Source organism: Planococcus citri, chromosome 2 (genome assembly GCF_950023065.1).
Source record: "Planococcus citri chromosome 2, ihPlaCitr1.1, whole genome shotgun sequence".
NCBI lineage: Eukaryota > Metazoa > Arthropoda > Insecta > Hemiptera > Pseudococcidae > Planococcus > Planococcus citri.
The window spans coordinates 72055100-72079377 of NC_088678.1; positions in this window are offsets into that span (position 1 = coordinate 72055100).

Genomic DNA, 24278 nt, shown 5'->3' on the forward strand with positions numbered 1-24278 from the left:
GAATTGATTCATTTACTCAAATTATGGTGAATCGTTCACGAACAAATTAAATAATTTTTGGTGAATCATTTGCGAACCAATTGATTCCTAAATTGAAGAATTGATCAATTCGTTCGCGAACGATTCACCAAAAATTATTCAATTTTTTTGACGAATGATTCACCAGCGGTTAAGTAAATGAATCAATTCGTTCGCGAACGAGTCACTTCATACGAATCAATTCGTTCGCGAACGAGTCACTTCATACGAATCAATTCGTTCGCGAACGAGTCACTTCATACGAATCAATTCGTTCGCGAACGAGTCACTTCATACGAATCAATTCGTTCGCGAACGAGTCACTTTATACGAATCAATTCGTTCGCAAATGATTCGCCAAAATGCAAAAAGAAAATTTGCAGCTGGAATCACATTTTACAAAATTTTACTGGAATTGGACACAAATCCATTCAAAAATGGAAAAATCAGTCAAAATACGACGATACTCCAAAACTTTTAAAATTTTTCTAGAAATAATTTGTGTACACTAGGGTGTCCCTTATTTATACTTGGTGAAAAAAAAAATTCGAATTTTTCGCGGGACCCCCCCTGGGTTGGTTCGTATACATGAGAAAATAATGCCCAAAAATTTTCAGCCCAATCGGAGTATATTAACCTGCCCCGCATCGCCCCTCTTTGTTAAAAAAAGTAGCGGGTCCGAGCTCCGCATTACTCCACCACGGCGCGTGGCACAAGAAACGTCACGTACGGGGGTTGATACGCGCCAACATCATTCTACTTCTAATTGTTTTTGTTGGTGCTTGTAGGCTTCGGAACTTTTGTTTTTAACTCCTTGGTGTCTCTGGTGAACAATGTACCATTCTACAGTCTAAAAGCTATGGCTTTTTCTCTGTGGGGAAGCACCCGTGATTTCTGTTTTATGAATAAACGCACTTTTTGATAAAAAATGAATTCAAAACGTGAACATGACTGTAATTATTGAAGTTTAATGTGGAAATGAAATGAACATGATTTTAATTAAAATGGAAGGCTAAACATTTTTGAATTTTCAAAAAATTCAAATTTGTATCTTCAAAAAAGAAGAAAAAAAGTCAATTGGAAACAGCAAAAAATCAGTTCTGAACAAACCCCACTTTTAATGTGATATTGATATTTATTCTGAAATACATTTTTGGGCAAGATAATTTCGGGGAATTTCTTTTATTACGTTTTTTTTTTAGAAATGTTTTTTCCAGTCGCTAATTCTTTCCTAAAAACAAAAAAAGACAAAAATTGAAAAAAATTTCAAAAAAGCAAATTTTTTTAAAACTTTTTATTTTTATGGAAATTAATTGTGATTGAACTACTTTTCAGAAACCCTTTTTTGTGTTGGAATTTTTTGATCTTTTTTCAAATTTACCCAAGTATAATAATTTTAACAGTAATAACAAAATCTTGATTGCATAAAAAAAGTTCCTTGAAAAATTGTGACTTCTGATTTTTGTTTTCCTGATTTGGGGGAGGGGGAGCGCCGAGCGGGCAGAAAAGCGGAAAAATTCAAACTGCTTATGAACAGTAAAAGGCTTCAATAATTTTGTAAATTAGGTACTCGTCAATGCATCACGTTCTTCAAAATCACATGAAGGCACAACTTATTAGTTATTATAATTATGTAAGTACTTAGTATTTAGTACTTATCAGTTCCAAAAAAAGTGCATTAAAGGAAAGATTGTGCATAATGAACAAGCAAAGGTGATGGGGAGACCCTGAGGAGTTATGAACCAAAGTTCCAAAACCTACAAGCACCAACAAAAACAATGAGAAGTGGAAAGATGTTGACGCGTATAAACCCCCGTACGCTGCGTTTTGTGTGCCACGCGCCGTGGTGGAGTAATACGGAGCTCGGGCGCGCTACTTTTTTCAACAAAGAGGGGCGATGCGGGGCAGGTTAATATACTCCGATTGGGCTGAAAATTTTTGGACATTATTTTCTCATGTATACGAACCAAACTAGGGGGGGTCCCGCAAAAAATTCAAAACTTTTTTTTAAGGGACACCCTAGTGTACACCAAAAATTATATTTTTAAAAAAAGCCTACAGTTTTCGAAATTTCAACTTAAAGTATCCAAAAATTGCAAGCAAAGCCTGTAAGTTTGGATCCCTCCGAACAAAAAGTACCTATTCGTCGAACATATGAATAATTATCAAAGACCATGCAACACGGATAATACCAAGGTTGATAAAATTTACACGATTTTCTTTCTAAAATCACACCAGATAACATCTAGAACTTCGAATAGAGATACCTAATACCTATGGCTATGCGTGTTTACGTTTTCCGCCATCATTGTATAGGTACTTAGTACTTACCTATCCACCGAATCTGTCACAGGTAATATAAATTAGCAACATTGTTAGTCCATTTCCAACCCTCATAAACACGCATTATGCCAAATTTGAAAATATGTGTATTCATTTGTGCGAGTGCACTGTTCCTAAAATCGGCGGTAAGTAAATTAATGATTCATTCAGAATGAGATGTACGAGTAAATGAGTTTTTTTTTTCAAATGCAGATGTCGCATTTGTGCATTCTAGGTTGTGCAAAAGATACATTATGTTAGCAGATTCCGAAACTTCAGCATCGAATCAGAAACAGGAGATATTTATTTGGTAAATTATACCATATATCAGCATAATATGGACCATTTGTTGGCAGGCAGTTTTAACATAACTAAGGATTTTCAAGTGAAAAGTGTGAGTGCACCGAAATTCGTATTCTAACATCATGATTCACAACTCGGGTAGATATCATTTACAAATATGTACCAAAATTTAGGTCTATATTTTAAATTTCAGGCTACAGTTGTGATATACCGATGCACATTCGAGAACGCAGCGTGCGAAAATTTTCAAAAATGGAACTTCGATACGAATACTCTAAAATCAATCATGTATATGAAAAACCAAATGTGGACGCCTTTATATTCCAATATTACGCCGAAATTTGACCCGCCTATTATAAAAAAGGTCAATTTGCACTAGCACAAATGATTACACATATTTTCAAATTTGGCATAATGTGTATTCATGAGGGTTGGGAATGAACTAAAAACGTTGCTAATTCATATTATGACAGATTCGTTGGATAGGTAAGTGGAAGCATAGGTACAATAATGGCGGAAAACGTTAATACGCGTGCATAAGTGTAGGTATAGGTACTCGTAGTTCTAGATGTTATCTGGTGTGATTTTAGGAAGAAAATCGTGTAAATTTTATCAGCCTTGGTATTATCCGTGTTGTTTGGTCTTTGATAATTCGCTAGCTATGTTCGACGAACATTTTCTGTTTTGAGAGGTAACAAACTTACAGACTTTGTCTACAATTTTTGGATATTTTTAGTTGGGATTAAGGAAAATGTAGGCTTTTTTAAAAAATATCATTTTTGATGCATATATGTAGATTTCTACAAAAATTCGAAGAGTTTTGACGTGTCATCGTATTTTGACTGGTATTTCCATTTTTGAGTGGATTTGTGTCCAATTTCAGTAAGATTTAGTAAAATATTGTGATTCCAGTTGCAAGTTTTTTTTTTGCTTTTTTGTGAATCATTCGCGAACGAATTGATTCATTTACTTAACTGTTGGCGAATCGTTCACAAACAAATTTGATAATTTTTGGTGAATTATTCGCGAACGAATTGATCAATTCTTCAATTTAGGAATCAATTCGTTCGTGAATGATTCCCCAAAAGCTAAGTAAATGAATCAATTCGTTTGCGAATGAGCCACTTATACAAATCAATTCGTTCGTGAATGATTCACCAAAAGTCCAAAAGTTAAGTAGATGAATCAATTCGTTCGCGAACGAGTCAATTATACAAATCAATTCGTTCACGAATGATTCACAAGAAAAAATTATTCAATTCGTTCGCGAATGATTCGCCAAAAATGATTCAATTTGTTCATGAATGATTCACTAAACGTTGAGTAAATGAATCGATTCGTTCGCGAACGAGTCACTTATAGAAATCAATTCGTTCCCGAATGATTCATCAGAAATTATTCAATTCGTTCGCGAATGATTCGCCAAAAATGATTCAATTTGTTCGTGAATGATTCGCCAAAAATGATTCAATTCGTTCGTGAATGATTCACCAAAAGTTGAGTAAATGAATCGATGCGTTCTCGAATGATTCACCAGAAATCATTCAATTCGTTCGTGAATGATTTGCCAAAAAATATTCAATTTGTTCATGAATGATGGACCAAAAGTTGAGTAAATGAATCAATTCGTTCGCGAATGATTCACCAAAAATTATTCAATTCGTTCGCAAACGGCGAGTAAAGTTCAATTCGTTCTCGAATGATTCACTAAGTAATAATGAATTCGTTCGCGAGTGATTCGCCTAGAAATCAATTAATTTGTTCAATCGCCAAATCGGTTGTGAATGATTCGATTCGATTCGATTCACTTCGCTTAATAACAGATCAATTCACAATTCCTACACGATAGTTTCACAAAAACCGAATCACTTGTAAATAATTCATTTAATCACCCAATCGTTCGTAAATGATTTGATTCGATTGCAAACAGATCAAGTGCTATAGGTACAAATGTTCTTTAAAAAATGACTCAATTTGTTCGCAAAGATTTGTATTAGTGAAGAACAGTCGGCCTTCTCACGCATAATGCGTAAATGTTTTTTTTTTTTATTTCATTTTTTTCACCAAAAATGGAGAGTGAAGTTAAATTTTGAAAAATTTGCCAAAAAATCAAGAACTGAATTTTACAAGCTAAAATTCGGCGTGATGCTGGTTCTGTCAACGTTTATCTGCCTAGTCCAAGAATTATTTTTGAAAATTATTGTGTGATGAGCAGGACTGCCCTGACCGCCTATACGTGGTCTTAACGTAATTTCTCCTCAACATAGTTTTATGATCTTGCTGACCTTAGGCAAGATTACGCGAATCTTACTGTAGGGGTCGAAGCTGATGCCCAGCTCCAGCTTTGTATTCTTTAAAAAATCAGTCTTAAAAGTAACAAGTTTGCGATAGTTTCTCTTAAGCTCTAACCAGCTAAATAGGTGACCTGGGAGCCCTGCCTCAGCTCTCTGGAAACCACACATTCGATGTATAACGTGTTGCGTCGTTAATTTCCTCGTAGGGACATGGTACTATTTTAAATAACGCGATCTTCGTTAATTCCCCGCGTAAGATCGTGGTACTTTTTCAGTCACTGAGCCTTTGTCTCAACAAAAATGGAACTCCGACTCAGACCTGCCGAAGCGACTATTATTGGGGTCGCCAGGGAGAGGCAGGCAATGTGAACAGGTGTTCGGGTGGGGGGGGGGGGCTCTTTCCAAAATTTTTCGACGCTGATCAATTGTAAAAAATTCTGGTTGTTTCAAAAACTGACAAAAAGTCGTTTTTTCAAAAAAATCTTTTTTTTTGACAAAAATTGCAAAAAATACCAATAGTCTGCCTCCAAAAATGATCAAATATTCGCTACCTTTTTCTGGAAATGTCAAATTCTTTTTTTGGGAAAATTCTCACTTTTTTCGCCTTAAATTGCCAAGAAATTATGACTTTTTGTCAAATTGTAATAGTGAGAATGAGAAAGACTCGTAGAAGGAGAAATGGTGATATTGACTGTGTATGAGAGAAATTCCTATAATTTTGTGTTAGGAGAATTTTAAGAAATATTTGTTAAGAGGGAAATATTTCTTAGATGCCTGCTTAGCTCAAGATGGAGAGACTTAGTCAATCAGACTACACTATTCACTTAGAACAATCCTTGGTTACCTTTTAATTAAATGAAATGATAACACAAGGAGCAATTATGTCAAAGTGTACCAAATAATTTACAAGTGTCTAAACGTAAATTATTCTGTATTGCCATGAGATTCGATGGTGACAGCATAACTGGCCAAGATTATGCGGCAAGTGTACAACGCACGCAAGCTAGGCTCAGAAGATTGGTTTAGGGGTGAATTAAAACAATATTCAAGCAAGATAATACAGCTTCTTGAATAAACTAGATCAATTGATAGATGATTAACACATCGTCGTCTATCAATTGATACAATTACGCAAGATATATTATTAATGTAATCAGATAAATTAAGGGCGCACGTAACCCTTTAAAAGGATACACGATTACCTGAGATGGTCTGAGTACTTTTCTGTTTTTACCTGTTCACATTGCCTGCCTCTCCCTGGCGACCCCAATAATAGTCGCTTCGGCAGGTCTGAGTCGGAGTTCCATTTTTGTTGAGACAAAGGCTCAGTGACTGAAAAAGTACCACGATCTTACGCGGGGAATTAACGAAGATCGCGTTATTTAAAATAGTACCATGTCCCTACGAGGAAATTAACGACGCAACACGTTATACATCGAATGTGTGGTTTCCAGAGAGCTGAGGCAGGGCTCCCAGGTCACCTATTTAGCTGGTTAGAGCTTAAGAGAAACTATCGCAAACTTGTTACTTTTAAGACTGATTTTTTAAAGAATACAAAGCTGGAGCTGGGCATCAGCTTCGACCCCTACAGTAAGATTCGCGTAATCTTGCCTAAGGTCAGCAAGATCATAAAACTATGTTGAGGAGAAATTACGTTAAGACCACGTATAGGCGGTCAGGGCAGTCCTGCTCATCACACAATAATTTTCAAAAATAATTCTTGGACTAGGCAGATAAACGTTGACAGAACCAGCATCACGCCGAATTTTAGCTTGTAAAATTCAGTTCTTGATTTTTTGGCAAATTTTTCAAAATTTAACTTCACTCTCCATTTTTGGTGAAAAAAATGAAATAAAAAAAAAAAACATTTACGCATTATGCGTGAGAAGGCCGACTGTTCTTCACTAATACAAATCTTTGCGAACAAATTGAGTCATTTTTTAAAGAACATTTGTACCTATAGCACTTGATCTGTTTGCAATCGAATCAAATCATTTACGAACGATTGGGTGATTAAATGAATTATTTACAAGTGATTCGGTTTTTGTGAAACTATCGTGTAGGAATTGTGAATTGATCTGTTATTAAGCGAAGTGAATCGAATCGAATCGAATCATTCACAACCGATTTGGCGATTGAACAAATTAATTGATTTCTAGGCGAATCACTCGCGAACGAATTCATTATTACTTAGTGAATCATTCGAGAACGAATTGAACTTTACTCGCCGTTTGCGAACGAATTGAATAATTTTTGGTGAATCATTCGCGAACGAATTGATTCATTTACTCAACTTTTGGTCCATCATTCATGAACAAATTGAATATTTTTTGGCAAATCATTCACGAACGAATTGAATGATTTCTGGTGAATCATTCGAGAACGCATCGATTCATTTACTCAACTTTTGGTGAATCATTCACGAACGAATTGAATCATTTTTGGCGAATCATTCACGAACAAATTGAATCATTTTTGGCGAATCATTCGCGAACGAATTGAATAATTTCTGATGAATCATTCGGGAACGAATTGATTTCTATAAGTGACTCGTTCGCGAACGAATCGATTCATTTACTCAACGTTTAGTGAATCATTCATGAACAAATTGAATCATTTTTGGCGAATCATTCGCGAACGAATTGAATAATTTTTTCTTGTGAATCATTCGTGAACGAATTGATTTGTATAATTGACTCGTTCGCGAACGAATTGATTCATCTACTTAACTTTTGGACTTTTGGTGAATCATTCACGAACGAATTGATTTGTATAAGTGGCTCATTCGCAAACGAATTGATTCATTTACTTAGCTTTTGGGGAATCATTCACGAACGAATTGATTCCTAAATTGAAGAATTGATCAATTCGTTCGCGAATAATTCACCAAAAATTATCAAATTTGTTTGTGAACGATTCGCCAACAGTTAAGTAAATGAATCAATTCGTTCGCGAATGATTCACAAAAAAGCAAAAAAAAAAACTTGCAACTGGAATCACAATATTTTACTAAATCTTACTGAAATTGGACACAAATCCACTCAAAAATGGAAATACCAGTCAAAATACGATGACACGTCAAAACTCTTCGAATTTTTGTAGAAATCTACATATATGCATCAAAAATGATATTTTTTAAAAAAGCCTACATTTTCCTTAATCCCAACTAAAAATATCCAAAAATTGTAGACAAAGTCTGTAAGTTTGTTACCTCTCAAAACAGAAAATGTTCGTCGAACATAGCTAGCGAATTATCAAAGACCAAACAACACGGATAATACCAAGGCTGATAAAATTTACACGATTTTCTTCCTAAAATCACACCAGATAACATCTAGAACTACGAGTACCTATACCTACACTTATGCACGCGTATTAACGTTTTCCGCCATTATTGTACCTATGCTTCCACTTACCTATCCAACGAATCTGTCATAATATGAATTAGCAACGTTTTTAGTTCATTCCCAACCCTCATGAATACACATTATGCCAAATTTGAAAATATGTGTAATCATTTGTGCTAGTGCAAATTGACCTTTTTTATAATAGGCGGGTCAAATTTCGGCGTAATATTGGAATATAAAGGAGTCCACATTTGGTTTTTCATATACATGATTGATTTTAGAGTATTCGTATCAAAGTTCCATTTTTGAAAATTTTCGCACGCTGCGTTCTCGAATGTGCATCGGTATATCACAACTGTAGCCTGAAATTTAAAATATAGACCTAAATTTTGGTACATATTTGTAAATGATATCTACCCGAGTTGTGAATCATGATGTTAGAATACGAATTTCGGTGCACTCACACTTTTCACTTGAAAATCCTTAGTTATGTTAAAACTGCCTGCCAACAAATGGTCCATATTATGCTGATATATGGTATAATTTACCAAATAAATATCTCCTGTTTCTGATTCGATGCTGAAGTTTCGGAATCTGCTAACATAATGTATCTTTTGCACAACCTAGAATGCACAAATGCGACATCTGCATTTGAAAAAAAAAACTCATTTACTCGTACATCTCATTCTGAATGAATCATTAATTTACTTACCGCCGATTTTAGGAACAGTGCACTCGCACAAATGAATACACATATTTTCAAATTTGGCATAATGCGTGTTTATGAGGGTTGGAAATGGACTAACAATGTTGCTAATTTATATTACCTGTGACAGATTCGGTGGATAGGTAAGTACTAAGTACCTATACAATGATGGCGGAAAACGTAAACACGCATAGCCATAGGTATTAGGTATCTCTATTCGAAGTTCTAGATGTTATCTGGTGTGATTTTAGAAAGAAAATCGTGTAAATTTTATCAACCTTGGTATTATCCGTGTTGCATGGTCTTTGATAATTATTCATATGTTCGACGAATAGGTACTTTTTGTTCGGAGGGATCCAAACTTACAGGCTTTGCTTGCAATTTTTGGATACTTTAAGTTGAAATTTCGAAAACTGTAGGCTTTTTTTAAAAATATAATTTTTGGTGTACACAAATTATTTCTAGAAAAATTTTAAAAGTTTTGGAGTATCGTCGTATTTTGACTGATTTTTCCATTTTTGAATGGATTTGTGTCCAATTCCAGTAAAATTTTGTAAAATGTGATTCCAGCTGCAAATTTTCTTTTTGCATTTTGGCGAATCATTTGCGAACGAATTGATTCGTATAAAGTGACTCGTTCGCGAACGAATTGATTCGTATGAAGTGACTCGTTCGCGAACGAATTGATTCGTATGAAGTGACTCGTTCGCGAACGAATTGATTCATTTACTTAACCGCTGGTGAATCATTCGTCAAAAAAATTGAATAATTTTTGGTGAATCGTTCGCGAACGAATTGATCAATTCTTCAATTTAGGAATCAATTGGTTCGCAAATGATTCACCAAAAATTATTTAATTTGTTCGTGAACGATTCACCATAATTTGAGTAAATGAATCAATTCGTTCGCGAATGATTCGCCAAAAATTATTCAATTCGTTCGTGAATAATTCACCAAAAGCTAAGTAAATGAACCAATTCGTTTGCGAACGAGCCACTTATACAAATCAATTCGTTCGCGAATGATTCACCAAAAATTATTCAATTTGTTCGTGAACGATTCACTGAAAGTTGAGTAAATGAATCGATTTGTTCGCGAACGAGTCATTTATACAAATAAATTCGTTCGCGAATGATTCATCAGAAATTATTCAATTCGTTCGCAAATGATTCGCCAAAAATGATTCAATTTGTTCGTGAATGATTCACCGAAAGTCCAAAAGTTAAGTAAATGAATCAATTCGTTCGCAAACGAGTAACTTATACAAATGAATTCGTTCACGAATGATTCACCAAATGAATTATTTAATTCGTTCGCGAATGATTCACCAGAAATTATTCAATTTTTTTGTAAATAGTTCACCAAAAATTATTCATATGATTCACCAAAAGTCCAATAGTCAAGTATATGAATCAATTCGTTCGCGAACGAGTCACTTATACAAATAAATTCGTTCGCGAATGATTCATCAGAAATTATTCAATTCGTTCGCGAATAATTCACCAAAAATTATCAAATTTGTTTGTGAACGATTCGCCAACAGTTAAGTAAATGAATCAATTCGTTCGCGAATGATTCACAAAAAAGCAAAAAAAAAACTTGCAACTGGAATCACAATATTTTACTAAATCTTACTGAAATTGGACACAAATCCACTCAAAAATGGAAATACCAGTCAAAATACGATGACACGTCAAAACTCTTCGAATTTTTGTAGAAATCTACATATATGCATCAAAAATGATATTTTTTAAAAAAGCCTACATTTTCCTTAATCCCAACTAAAAATATCCAAAAATTGTAGACAAAGTCTGTAAGTTTGTTACCTCTCAAAACAGAAAATGTTCGTCGAACATAGCTAGCGAATTATCAAAGACCAAACAACACGGATAATACCAAGGCTGATAAAATTTACACGATTTTCTTCCTAAAATCACACCAGATAACATCTAGAACTACGAGTACCTATACCTACACTTATGCACGCGTATTAACGTTTTCCGCCATTATTGTACCTATGCTTCCACTTACCTATCCAACGAATCTGTCATAATATGAATTAGCAACGTTTTTAGTTCATTCCCAACCCTCATGAATACACATTATGCCAAATTTGAAAATATGTGTAATCATTTGTGCTAGTGCAATGTGCCTAAAATTGGTGGTAAGTAAAATCAATGTTTAATTCAGAATGAGAGGTAAATATATTATACTTAAATGACTTTTTTCATAGGCACATGTTGCATGTGTATTCTATAGGTTGTGCAAAAAGTACAATATGTCAACAGATTCCGAAACTTCAGTATCGAATCAGAAACAGGAGATGTTTATTTGGTGAATTATACGATATATCAGCATAATATGGACCACTTGCTGGCAGGCAGTTTCAACATAACTAAGGATTTTCGAGTGAAAAGTGTGAGTGCACAAAAATTCGTACCTATTCCTAACGTCATAATTCACAACTGTAGGTTCCAACACTTGAGCCTATATTTAAATTTCAGGCTACAGCTCTGATATACCGATGCACATTCGAGAACGCAGCGTGCGAATATTTTCAAAAATGGAAATTCGATACGAATACGTTAAAATCGATCGTCTATATGAAAAATCAAATTTGGACTCCTTTATATGCGAATATCACGCCGAAATTAGACCCTCCTGTTATGAAAAAGGTCGATATCGATTTCAAAACCAAAAACAATGAATCAATTTTGAATCAAAATTCAAAGTCAACGTTTTCATCATGTTCGCTTTTTTTTTCCAGGCTCTTTACCAGACTAAAGGAGCCACCCTGGATGCAAAAGCAACGGTTGTGTTTTATCCAGAAGTTATGAAACATTTTTGGAGGGCTCATCTCATCTTGGTTGATACCAATGATAAGAAACAAGCAACGTTTATATTTGAAACATCGTTTTACACGTTTGTTGAAAGGGATAGGAAACGAGAACGAGGAAGTTCGACGATGAAGCCATAAAAATATGTATCTACAAATACCAGCTCAATCAGCTGAATCTACATACCTACACAACAATAACATCAACAATTTGTAAAAAAAAAAAAAAACTCAATATACTACATGAGCTACAATAGTGATTCGTGCTTCGTAATTTGAGTTTAAAATAAAGACTCATGGATATGTTTTTTGGTCGGAGGGGGAGGGTGTCTGTCCACAATTTTTATCGCGTTGATTCGCACGACGACGCTGATCTGCGTCACGCTAGCTTTTGAAAATATGGAAAAAATTATCCAATTCTTTATAATGTCTTATTTTTAAAAACTAGAGAAAACACGTGATAAATTCTCGTCATTGTGTTGGACTTTTACAAACAAAAATTGCCCAATTCTGACAATTTGATATTAGGTATATCATAATCGCTGTCATTTTATTAGACTTGTAAAAACTTTTTTAAAAAAATAGATAGATCAATTATCTATAATTCAGCTGCCAAATCAGACCTAGATAAACTAAATTCCATCAGAAATCATGCTCTTCGTCTCTGTGTAGGTGCTTTCCGCACAAGCCCCATCTCAAAACTTATCACAGAAATAGGCACCACCAGTCTGCAAGAAAGGAGAAACTACCTTGCTCAGAAATACTATCTCAAGATTGCCATGAACCCACACCACCTGAATTACTTCAAGATTTTTCATTCAAGCCTTGAAAGCCAGTACTCTAGGTACCTACAAACCATTTGGAAATCGCACTAGAGAACTGCTTGCCTCCTGCAATATTGATTCTGCCAACTTGAATGCTATCAAAGAAAAAACTCAATCGTACAAAAACATCATACCACCAAATCCAGTCACCTCATATCGCTTAAGCAGGAGAGAAGAAGTAATTTTAGCTAGAATCCGCATAGGCCACACCACATTCACACACAGCTCACTCTTCTCAGAAAAATCTCTGAAAAAATGCCCAACTTGTGATACAGATGTAACTATTCAACATATACTGGACTCATGCATACTATACAAATCAAAAGCAGAAAATATACTAGGCAGTGACTTTAAATATGCTCATCTGAAAGCTGATGATGAAAATCTGTGCCAGAAATTGTTCATTTTTCTAAAAGAGTCTAACTTATTCAATGATATTTAAACACATTATTTTTTCCTTAGTGCTTTTTCTCAAATTTTTTCAATGTTATTTTTCTTTTGCATGTTATATATTTCCTGTTTATTTTTCATGTTATATTTGTTGTTAAGGTAAAGTACCAGTTGTGGATAGGGGTCCCGGTTGTGGATAATCGTTCCTATGGGCTAAAAAAAAAAATTATCGCTCGTATCTTTTTCTGTAACATTTAATCATTTCCTTGCATTCATGACAACATGAAAATTCACCCATGAAGTCTATGTACAAAAGCATTGAAGTTTCAAAATGATAAAAATGCAGATTTTAAAATTTTTTAGAAGGAAAATTTCAATGATGGAGAAAAGCGAGTCAAATATGTAATTTTTCATAACTGCGGAAGTTTTTGGATAGTAATAAGATGAAATAACCACCTCTGCATATTTTTGAGAATTTTTGATTTCATTTAGTACTATTTAGAGCAGTCTTTGTCCGCAACCGGGCCAGGGGGCCCGGTTAGCGGATAATTGGAAGTTTTTAAGATTCTCTACTAAGAAATGAAATATTCTTGATTTTTTTTTTCCTCCCAAGTATTATGTAGTTCAACAGTTACACTACACAACAAAATCAAAAAAATTTGAAAAAAGTTGAAATTTGGGCTTCTCAGAGCATGTTGAAAAAAGTATAACCACAACTGGTACTTTACCTTATATTGTTGAATGTATTTGTAATCATCTGTGCAAAATGAATTAATATTTGTAATCTGTGTCAAAAACAGTAGACGCAAAAAAGCCTAAGTTGCTGGGCGTCTCTAAATAAAAATTTATTCATTCATTCATTTACAATATTTAGAGCATTTACACCTGATTTTGCAATATTTGATCTGACTTTTGAGAAGAAACGATTCCATTCAATTCCCCACGTGATGCTGGACTTTTGAAAAATTACTAATCTTACCTTTTGGTTGAAATTTTAACTTGTATTAAAGTGGACTTTTACAAACCAAGTCTGACGTATAAGGAATAGAAACAAAATTATTGAATTGCTGAGACACCCGACCCGTATACAGACAGCCTTGAAAGGCCAGACAATTAGGTCAATGACCTCAAGAGGCCAGACAGATGACCTATTTGGTGCCAGACGGGCCAACAGACGGCCTTGAGAAACCAATGGACAGGTCAATGACCTTTAAAAGACAGACAGGCCTGTGCTGGAGAGAAACTGATTTCTGCGGGAGGCTTCAGATCGCCTCGGATACAGTCGTAATCGATTCGGGCATTTCAGGGCATAGGCGAAGTCTTGGACAGTTTTCTCAAGAAATATGGAATATTCAACTTGTTAAGAAAAAATACTCGTGAGCTCGTCACCCCGAATTCGAAACTTGAGTGCCCAAATCGATTGAAAATATCAAACATATGGTAGAATTAAAATTTTAGCAGCCGAAGCTGATTATAGCACCTTCTGAAGAAATTCCAGTGTGCTGGAGAAATTCTAATTTCTGCTGGAGGTTTCAAATCGTCTCGAAAATGATCGCCATTGATTTGGAAGGTCAAACCAAATTTCAGATTTTTATCTCAGTTTCAGTCATTTTCAAAAATTCTTCAAAATCAATTTCGGCAGCTGAAAATGTGGTTCTTGAACTTTCAGTGCGTCAAATTTCAGCCAAATCGGAGGTAACGAGTTGACGAGGTTCCTTTGGTGAGTAGGTACCTAATTAATAATATAGGTACCTTAGGTATCTACCCAGTAGGTATGCATTTCTAATCAACTAAAAAATAATATAATATTGTATCAACTAAGCATATAATAAATCAGATAAGGTAACGTAACACTGCAAATTAACATGTTCGGTGCAAAATTTGCAACATTATCAAAACAATGTAGTCAAGTAGCAGCTAGGTTATTCTGTCATAGGTAATCAATCGTAATGACTGTGGTATGGTACATACTTTAAACAGTGAAATGAATAATAAAATTTTAACAATTTACATTATTCTGACGTTTTTTGTAGCTGTGGTAAGAATTTCATCATTTATTATAGGCTAAGTTAAGACCATAACTTAAATGTTATCCAATTGTAAAATCACCACAATTGTTTTTTCTGGTAGAATACGCAAAAGGTTATCTATGCTGGCAGATTCAGAAACTTCAGTATATTTTCGGAAACCAATAGCGCGTACATCATCAATTTCACAATATATCAGGAAAAAGTAGATCACAAAATAAGAGCTCTTATCAACGTAACTAAAGATGTCATTGCAAAGAGTGTAAATAAAAAAAAGTATTTACGAATCCGAATCTAACATAAGTAAAAAGACTATAAAAATGCACCTTTCTGCATTTTACAGATAGAAGTTGTTGTGAATCGGTGTCCGTACGAAAAAACGGTCTGCGAATACTTTCAAAAATGGAAATTCACAGAAAACTTAAAATCGATCGTCTATATGAATAATCAAATGTGGACGCCTATGTTTGAAAATATAACGCCCAAGTTGGAAATACCTCATGTAAAGAAAGTTAGTACACGAGAAAAATACTCACAAGAAAATAAGGTATGCCAACCAGCAGAAAAAATTCTGAACAGGACAAATTTTTGTGCAATGAAATTCATTTTTTGATTTCTGGAAATTTTGAAGGTTCATTTGAACTAAAATCAATTAACTTAATTAGCTACCTACAAATAGAATTCAACGACAAAAACTCACAGTCAAACCCAAAACTAGGGTTGGAGAAAAAACCACCATACAACCAAATTCCAGCTTTCTAAATCAGTTTGGTGACATTTTAATTTTTTCCCACTCAACCATTGGAATTTTCAAAAAATTGCCAAAAATCAAAAATGAATTTTCAGTGCTTGAAATTTTGGCTGGTGATGAATTTGGGATCCTTCATCGATTCTCATGTGTTCGGTTCAGAACATTTTGTGCCAGTTGGGATGCTTCCCTCATCAGGTGTAAACGATTGGATCTGATCGAGTGATTGAAAATTATGATAAAGGAAATCAACATCAGTCTGAACAGATCCAATGTAATCCGATCAAATCCTGACCTGATTAGATAGTATGTCAGAGCTCATGATTTAATCTAATCATTGTGGTCTGATCAGACCTACAAGGTAGGTACCTATTCCGATTTGATCAGATCTAATTGGATTTCCTCTTTGGGATTTGATCAGGTTTGGACAGATCTAATATAATTACAACTTTGATGCGATCAGATTCAGATCCGATCATTTTCTGCAGAGTAGCTTATATAATAATATAACGTTGGGAAATATTAATACTCGTACCTAGGTATGTTCTTTATACAGGGCGTATATTTGTCACCAAACGGAAGTCTTAACACGGAAACGATAGTACAATTTTATCCTGAAGTTGTGAATTATTTTTGGCGAGCTGATGCCATATTAAATGATTACAATGGTAAGAAAGCTGTAGTATTGAAGTTCGAATACGCCATACATCACTTTGTCAGAAAGGATCAGAAACGACGAAATCGTGATCGTACATAGAATCGAATTATTAAATATTCGAGCTATGAATATGTCTATTTATGTAAAATAGATCCAAGAAAACAATATCAAAATTTAAACAAATCAATAAAATGGACGATCAAAATCACATTATTGCTGTTTTCTGTTTTAAATACCTAGATTATATTTGGAGGCTGAAGAAAAAGACACGAAAAACGCAAGAAAGGCAGGCAGTTGCTCTCTTGTACACGAATTTCCCAGTTCTGACTCATGCTTTAATCTCATCTCACGACCCCAAAATGATTAAATCGAAAATCAGAAGATTTGAGAAAATTGATCTCAATCTTATCCAAAAAAAGAACGAAATGAATCCTTCCCTCCCCCCAGCTTCCTTCCTTCCTCCCTCACTCTCCCTCCCAAAAAAAGTTTCTCTCCAAACTGGAAAAGCGAGTTCCGAAATCAATCCAATCAAATTTTCGAATGAAATTGGTTAACTATACTTAGACAGGTAAGTATATAACAAAATAATTAAAATCAGAAATCACCTATGCTGGCTTTTTTCGCGAATCTACAGATAGGTAATTAATATTCCGAGTATGCGTATTTTTATCCATTTAGAACATCAACTAGATCAGATCAGATAACTCTGAATAAAATTCGCACTGTTGGCGTGAAACATAACGATGTCAATTGTTAACATCAATCATCGTGACTGTGGTAATATTTACTTGAAAAGTACCTGCTTACAATGAACAAAGTTTTGTCCATTTATATCATAGGCGTGGTATTTTTTATAGCTGTGGTAAGAATTTCAGCACTATTAAGCCTAACTTATTATATAACCAAGTACAGAGTGTCTAAGAATATTGAGCATGATACGAAGAGAATATCGAAAAGAGAGAGAAAAAATTCCCAACTGAAAAAAGTTTAGTACAAAATTCATCAAGTATAGTTACCTACCCAATTAACTTCTCGTTTTGAAAAATAAATAATGGTTTGAAACCATTTCTTGCTACATTAACGTAAAGAATCCTTCAAAAAAAAGTGTTACCGAATATTGTGTTTGCATTGAAGGAGAATTTTTTCCCCTATCATGTTCAATATTCATGGACACTCTGTAAGAGTAGACTGCAAAAGTTACCAAAGAAAATCACCCCATTGTGCACTTTGTTTTTTTCCCCATAGAATACGCAAAAGGTTTTCTATGCAGCCAGATTCAGGAACTTCAGCATCGATTCGGAAACCAATAGCGTCTATATCATTAATTTTACGATATACCCCGACGGTGCCAAGTATTTGCCATAAATGTGCCATGCCACATGTCACATAATAGAGCATATAAATTTCGTTTATCATGCAACATTAATGTAACATGAGCAGAGGCCTTTTTCATTGGCATATCTATGATACATTTATGCATCATGTTAAAATTTCATAAATGGCACATGAAAAACGAAATTTATAGGCTGTATTATGTGACATGTGCCATGGCACTTTCTAAGTACAATTTCATGTTACATAAATTTTATCCCTCCCAAGTGACAAAAATGTTGCATGAAAAACGAAATTTATATGCTCTATTATGTGCCATCAGCTATGGTACATTTCTGGCCTGATCTCATGTCACATAAATTGTGTACTTTCCAGGTGACAAAAATGTTGCATGAAAAACGAAATTTATATGCTCTATTATGTGCCATTAGCTATGGCACATTTCTGATCTGATCTAATGTCACATATGTGGGCATTCAAAGTGCCTAGTGCACCATATTTTTATCACAGAGTATTCATCAAGATATCATACCAAAGTCACATTAATGTCACATTTATGGCACATTTGTTAATTTTAGCAGTATTTATTAATTAACTATTTTTATTAATTATTAATTCAAGTTTTTTCATCATTTATAGCTGTATTACCATTCTTAACATATTTATTTATGAGATACTTTTCTGGAACATGCTTCAATTTTTAATAAATTTTCTGCCGGACAGAGGATTCGAACCTGGGACCTCTGGATTACTGAGCACAGATTAGTGCAGCTAGCCACCCTGTGAATATTTCATATAAGGACAAAAGTGGAATATAATTGTTACTGTCCTCATAATTTGTTACATATACATGCCATTAATGCAACAATTTTCCTTTTCACATAATTTTAAGGGATTTATGGTGATTTTATCATAGGTACTGTTGATATCATTTTCATCATGGCATAAATGAGTGTCCTTTCATGACTTATTGCTGAAATGATATACTTATCACTTTGTTTGGTATATTTTTATGAGCTTTTTTTTAAGCACTTTTATGATACAATATAAAAATTGAAATTATGGGACATAAAAATGTAATTTTATTTGGTTTAAATTTGCTGCAGAGTTGAACAATTTCCTGCAGATTATTTTGATGGCTTACTGATAGCACATAAATGTTTCTTTTGGAAGTGCCATTATAAGCACTTGCTTATGGCACTTTATTGATACCTACAATAAAAAAACAATAAAAGAGGAACATTGATGAAAACTGAAAATTTGATCTTAATGTACCTATGTGTTGAGTATAAAAACTGCACAATTTCCAAAGAGTCATTGTATGGTATGTTGATTAGACATTGAAGTTTTTGTTGCAAGTGCAATTTTATGCACTTGATTCTGGTACTTTTATGATACAGTAAAACAGTGTAAATGATGGTACATAAAAGAGAAACATTCATGAAAGCTGAAAAATGTGGTCTTTGTGTGCTGTAAAACTGAAAAATGCTCATGTGTCATTTTATGGTTTGCTCATGAGACACTAACGTTTCTTCTGCAAGTGCAATGTCATGCACTTGCTTCTGGCACTTTTATGATACAATAAAAGAATGAAAGTTATGAGAGATAAAAGAGAAATGTTGGTAAGAACTGAAAATTTGACCTTAATATGTCATAAAAAATTCACTATTTCCAAAGAGTCATTGTAAGGCATGTTGATTGGACATAAATGTTTTTTTGGCAAGTGCAATTTTATGCACTTGATTCTGGCACTTTTATGATACAATAAAACAGTGAACATGATGGGACATAAAAGAGAAACATTCATGAAAGCTGAAAATGTGGTCTTTGTGTGCTGTAAAACTGAAAAATTTCTTATGTGTCATTTTATGGTTTGCTGATGAGACACTAATGTTTCTTTAATGAGTGCAATTTTATGCACTTGCTTCTGGTATTTTTATGATACAATAGAAGAATGAAAATTATGAGGCATAAAAGTGTGACATCAATAACAACTAAAAATTTGTTCTTTATGTGCATTAAGGCACACAACTTCCTGCAGAACTGTGTTTGTCATACTGCAAGCACTTTCATTTCACTCTGAAATGATATTTTTTCAGAGCCATTACAATTGACATTGTTTTGTAATTTGCTGATATGACATACATGTTACTTTTTTAGAGCAATTTTATATACTGCTGTAAGGTAGCTTTATGTTATCTTATGTGGAGTGCAATTATGGGATAGATCAAAGTCCCTTATATGTGAACATAAACTGTGACATTAATGTGACGTTAAACCACATGATTTGCTGCATGACATGATAATGTCACATTTCTAAACCATTTCAGGTAGTTTTTCATGTGCTATTATTATGGGCCATAATATAGCATTAGATGAAAATCTATAATGACACATTTGTAGGTGGCATTATGAGTACTAAGATGATTGCTCATATTGGTAACAATAAAATGACACAATTCATGCCATGCCATTTTCAAGTCACATTTTGATCCACTAAAAATGGTATTGAAATGTGACCTTTTAAAATCACATTCATGCCACCAGAATATGGTTTGATTTGTTACAATTAAAGCACAATTTTAATGGCATGACATAATTGTAACATTTTTCTGTTACATACCTTGTGCAGTTTTTAGAGCATATTAATGTAGAGTCATGAAATGGCGGAATTATGTCACTTTTATGAGCCTAGAGTGCCATAAAATTTCGTTTTTGGCACCGCCGGGACCAGGATAAAACACATCACAAAATAAGAACCCTCATCAACGTAACTAAAGACATTTTTGCCAAAAATGTAAAAACACGAATAAATTGCAGCTTTTCACATCAAATCTCAGCTGAAAGGAGAGGTACAAATATTCAGCTATTAAGTCCTTTTATTTTACAGATAGAAGTTGTCGTGGATCGATGCCCGTTCGAAAAACAAGTTTTCGACTGCGAATATTTTCAAAGATGGAAGTTCACTGAAGATTTGAAATCCATTGTTTACAGGAAAAATGAAATGTGGTCGCCAATATTCGAATATGTTACTCCTGAACTGGAATTACCTCATGTTAAAAAAGTTGGTATAGAATTAAAATATAAGATGTGATCAAAACTGGGTGTATCTAATCCAATCAAAATTCGAACGGATCAGACGACGACAATGTCCTGGTCTGATGACCTGATCTGATGTTATAGGTTTGATCAGATTTATTCAGATGTAATCAGTGAAGCACATCAGGTTTCTCCTTGAGTGCTTCACTAAACTTAGACAGATCTAATAGCTATTAGATCTAAATTAGATCTGTTTAGGTTTGAACAGCTGATTATAGTACCTAGCTAATGCGAATAAAATTCTGATACGATTAGATCTGATCAAGTTGTACCCAAAGAATGTCCAAATCCAATCGAATCTGATTCAGTTTGATCATTCAGATCTATCAGGTCCGATCATAGCTAAACTAAAACAATATGTTGCAGAACTTTACTATTGTATTTCTAACTATACCTTTTTTACCTTTTGCAGGGCGTTTATTTTGTACCTAATTCGACCTTCAACACGAAAGCACTGGTACAATTTTATCCTGAAGTTGTGAATTATTTTTGGCGAGTTGATGCCATAGCCAATGATCATAATCGTAAGAAAGCTGCGGTATTGAAGCTTGAATTCTCCATTCATCGCTTCGTCGAAAGGAACAGGAAACGAGATCGTAATGGGACCAAGAACCGAACTAACTGAATTATTCGAGCTGCGAGTATTTTTGTGAGATAAATCCAAGAATAATGCATTCAGTACTTAAACGGACAAATACCTACCTATGTAGGTAGGTATAGGTACCTAGTTAAGTACCTTGATAAATAAACGAATTAAATCACGTTATAGAATTATTTTCTTCGAGTGAAAATTTTTCGATGAAGCAAAACGAAACGAAAAATGCAAAAAAGGCACTTGCCGCTGCACACATAATTCCATGTCATTCTTTGATCGTATTTCAAGACCTCAAAAGAAAATTGAGCTGTAAATTCAACCTTCGTCTCGAATGGAAAAATGTCATCAAATATCCATTTAAATAATAAATTTTGGCTGATGGAGTCTATATTGGAGGGGGTCATAAAGAAAATGAAAAACCACACAATTCAAGGAATTCGAATTCAAGAGAACCAATCAATCCAAAAGTAAAAAAAATTAAGCAAAAGAAACTTTAAAACTGAATCAAAGAACATGAAATTTTACAAAATTGTTCAAAAATTTTATCCAAAAAATATGCAAGATGAACTCAAAAAGAGCATTTCTTCTAATCAGAAGAGGTTACTTGAATGATTCTCCCGTCCTTGTTGGACTACCTAATTATGCAGTATAATAAGAGTTATCATGGAAAGTGAAAAACCAAATGCTGGATACTGAATTTTTTTTAATGTCAAAATCAGCTTTAAAATCATTGGAAGTTACAAAATATCAGAGGATAGTGAGGAACGTCATGTCAAGTTGCACAAAGATGACCGAAAATTCACAGAAAGTTATAAAAATTTTCTGGAAAATCAGTTAGGTAGGGCTATTACCTATTTGTGCAAATTACGATAATTTTTGAAAAATATTGCAAATTTGCTGAGTGTATCCCTTAAGAGGGTAGACAGGTTGGCTGGCAACCTTGAGAGGCTAGACAGACAAGTCAGTGACCTTTTGAGGGAATCAATGACCTTTTGGAGGGCCGACATACAGGCCAATAATGACCTTTGGAGATAGGGCAGGTAGACAGGCAAACTTGAAAAGACGTAAAGACGGGTCAATAACCTTAAGAGACCAGACAGATGGCTTTGAGCAGAGATGGATCAATGAACGTTAGAAGCTACACGAACGGGTCAATAACCTTTAGAGGTCAGATATGAAAACAGATAGCCTTGAGATGAAGACAGCCAGACAGATGGATCAATGAGCTCAAGAGGTCAGACTGACAGGCAGATGATCTTGAGAAGCCAGACAGACAATGTCAATGACCTTGAAAAGCCAGGCAAGAAGACAGACGACCTTAAGAACCCGGGCAGGTGGGTCAATGACCTAATAAGAACATATGGACGACCTTGGGAAGTCAGTCAGACTGACAGACAGATGAGTGAATGACCTTTACAAGCCAGACGAGAGGGCAAACGGCCTTCAGAAGTTAGACAGGCGGGTCAATGACCTCAATAGGCCACACAGACGGCTTTGAGAGGCCAAACAATGACCTGATGAAGGCAGCAGACCACCTTGGAATCCAACCGGGGGGCCTTGAGAAGCTAGACAGATGGGTTAATGGCCTCAAGAGACCAGACAAGTGACCTTGAGAAGCCACACACAGAGTTAAATGACCTTGAAAAGATCAGCCAGACATGGACTGCCTTGAGAAGCCGGGCAGACTGGTTAATGACCTCTCAAGATGCCAGATGGGCACACAAACGATCTTGAAAAGCTGGACAAGTAGGTCAGTGACCTTGAAATCCCAGCCGCACGGGTCAATGTCCTTAACTTGCTCAGACCATGTTCTATCCCTTCGAGGAGTCTGCCCTTCCCTCTTGACGCTAGTGGGCTGGCGAAATCTGTCTGACATTCCCCAGATCTAATCCGAAGGATTTCGTTGAAATAGATCGTCTTAGACCTGATCACTTGATCAGGTATCAAATTAGATCAGATCACATCAGATCCGATAATTTTCTGCCGAGTACCTAGTTAACGATATCCTTGGGAAATATTGCTACATATTTTATGTTTTAAATAGATCATCTATTTGGGGGCTGCAGTGATACGAAAAATGCAAGAAAGGCAGGCAGTTGCTTTCTTGAACACAAATTTCCAAGTTCTGACTCATGATTTAACCTTATCTCAAGACCTCAAAAGCTAATCTGATCATTTACGAAATGATCTTGAAATTAAATTGAAGCTAAAAATAAGTTCTGAAAAAATTGATTATACATACAACAACCAGTCTTATCCAAAAAAAATTTTATTTAGTGAAAAAGGGCACCTCCCGAACCCGAACCATAATATTTTTCTGAGTGATTTTAAACTCAAAATTAAAGTCTCTACTGAATTTGGTCAAAGTCCTCCGACAGTTTCTTTTCCTCGATCATGAAACCACAAACTGGTATTTGTGGTTGAAAAGTTACAAATAATGAGTTCCGAAACTAATCAACTTAGTCAAATTTTCGAATGAAATTGGTTTAATAGGAATACATTCAAACAAACAACATACCTAATTAAAATCAGTAATCACCTATCCTATGCTGGCTTTTCTCGCGTTTCTACAAATAAAATAGGTAATTAATATTTCGAGTATACGCATTTTTATCCATTTAGAGCATCAACCACATCAGATAACTTCGAATAAAATTAACACTGATGGCGTGAAACTTAAAACAATGCCAATTGTTAACACCAATCGTCGTGACTGTGTTGATATTTATTTGGATAGTACAAAATGAACAAAGCTTTAACCATTTATATAGGCGTGGTG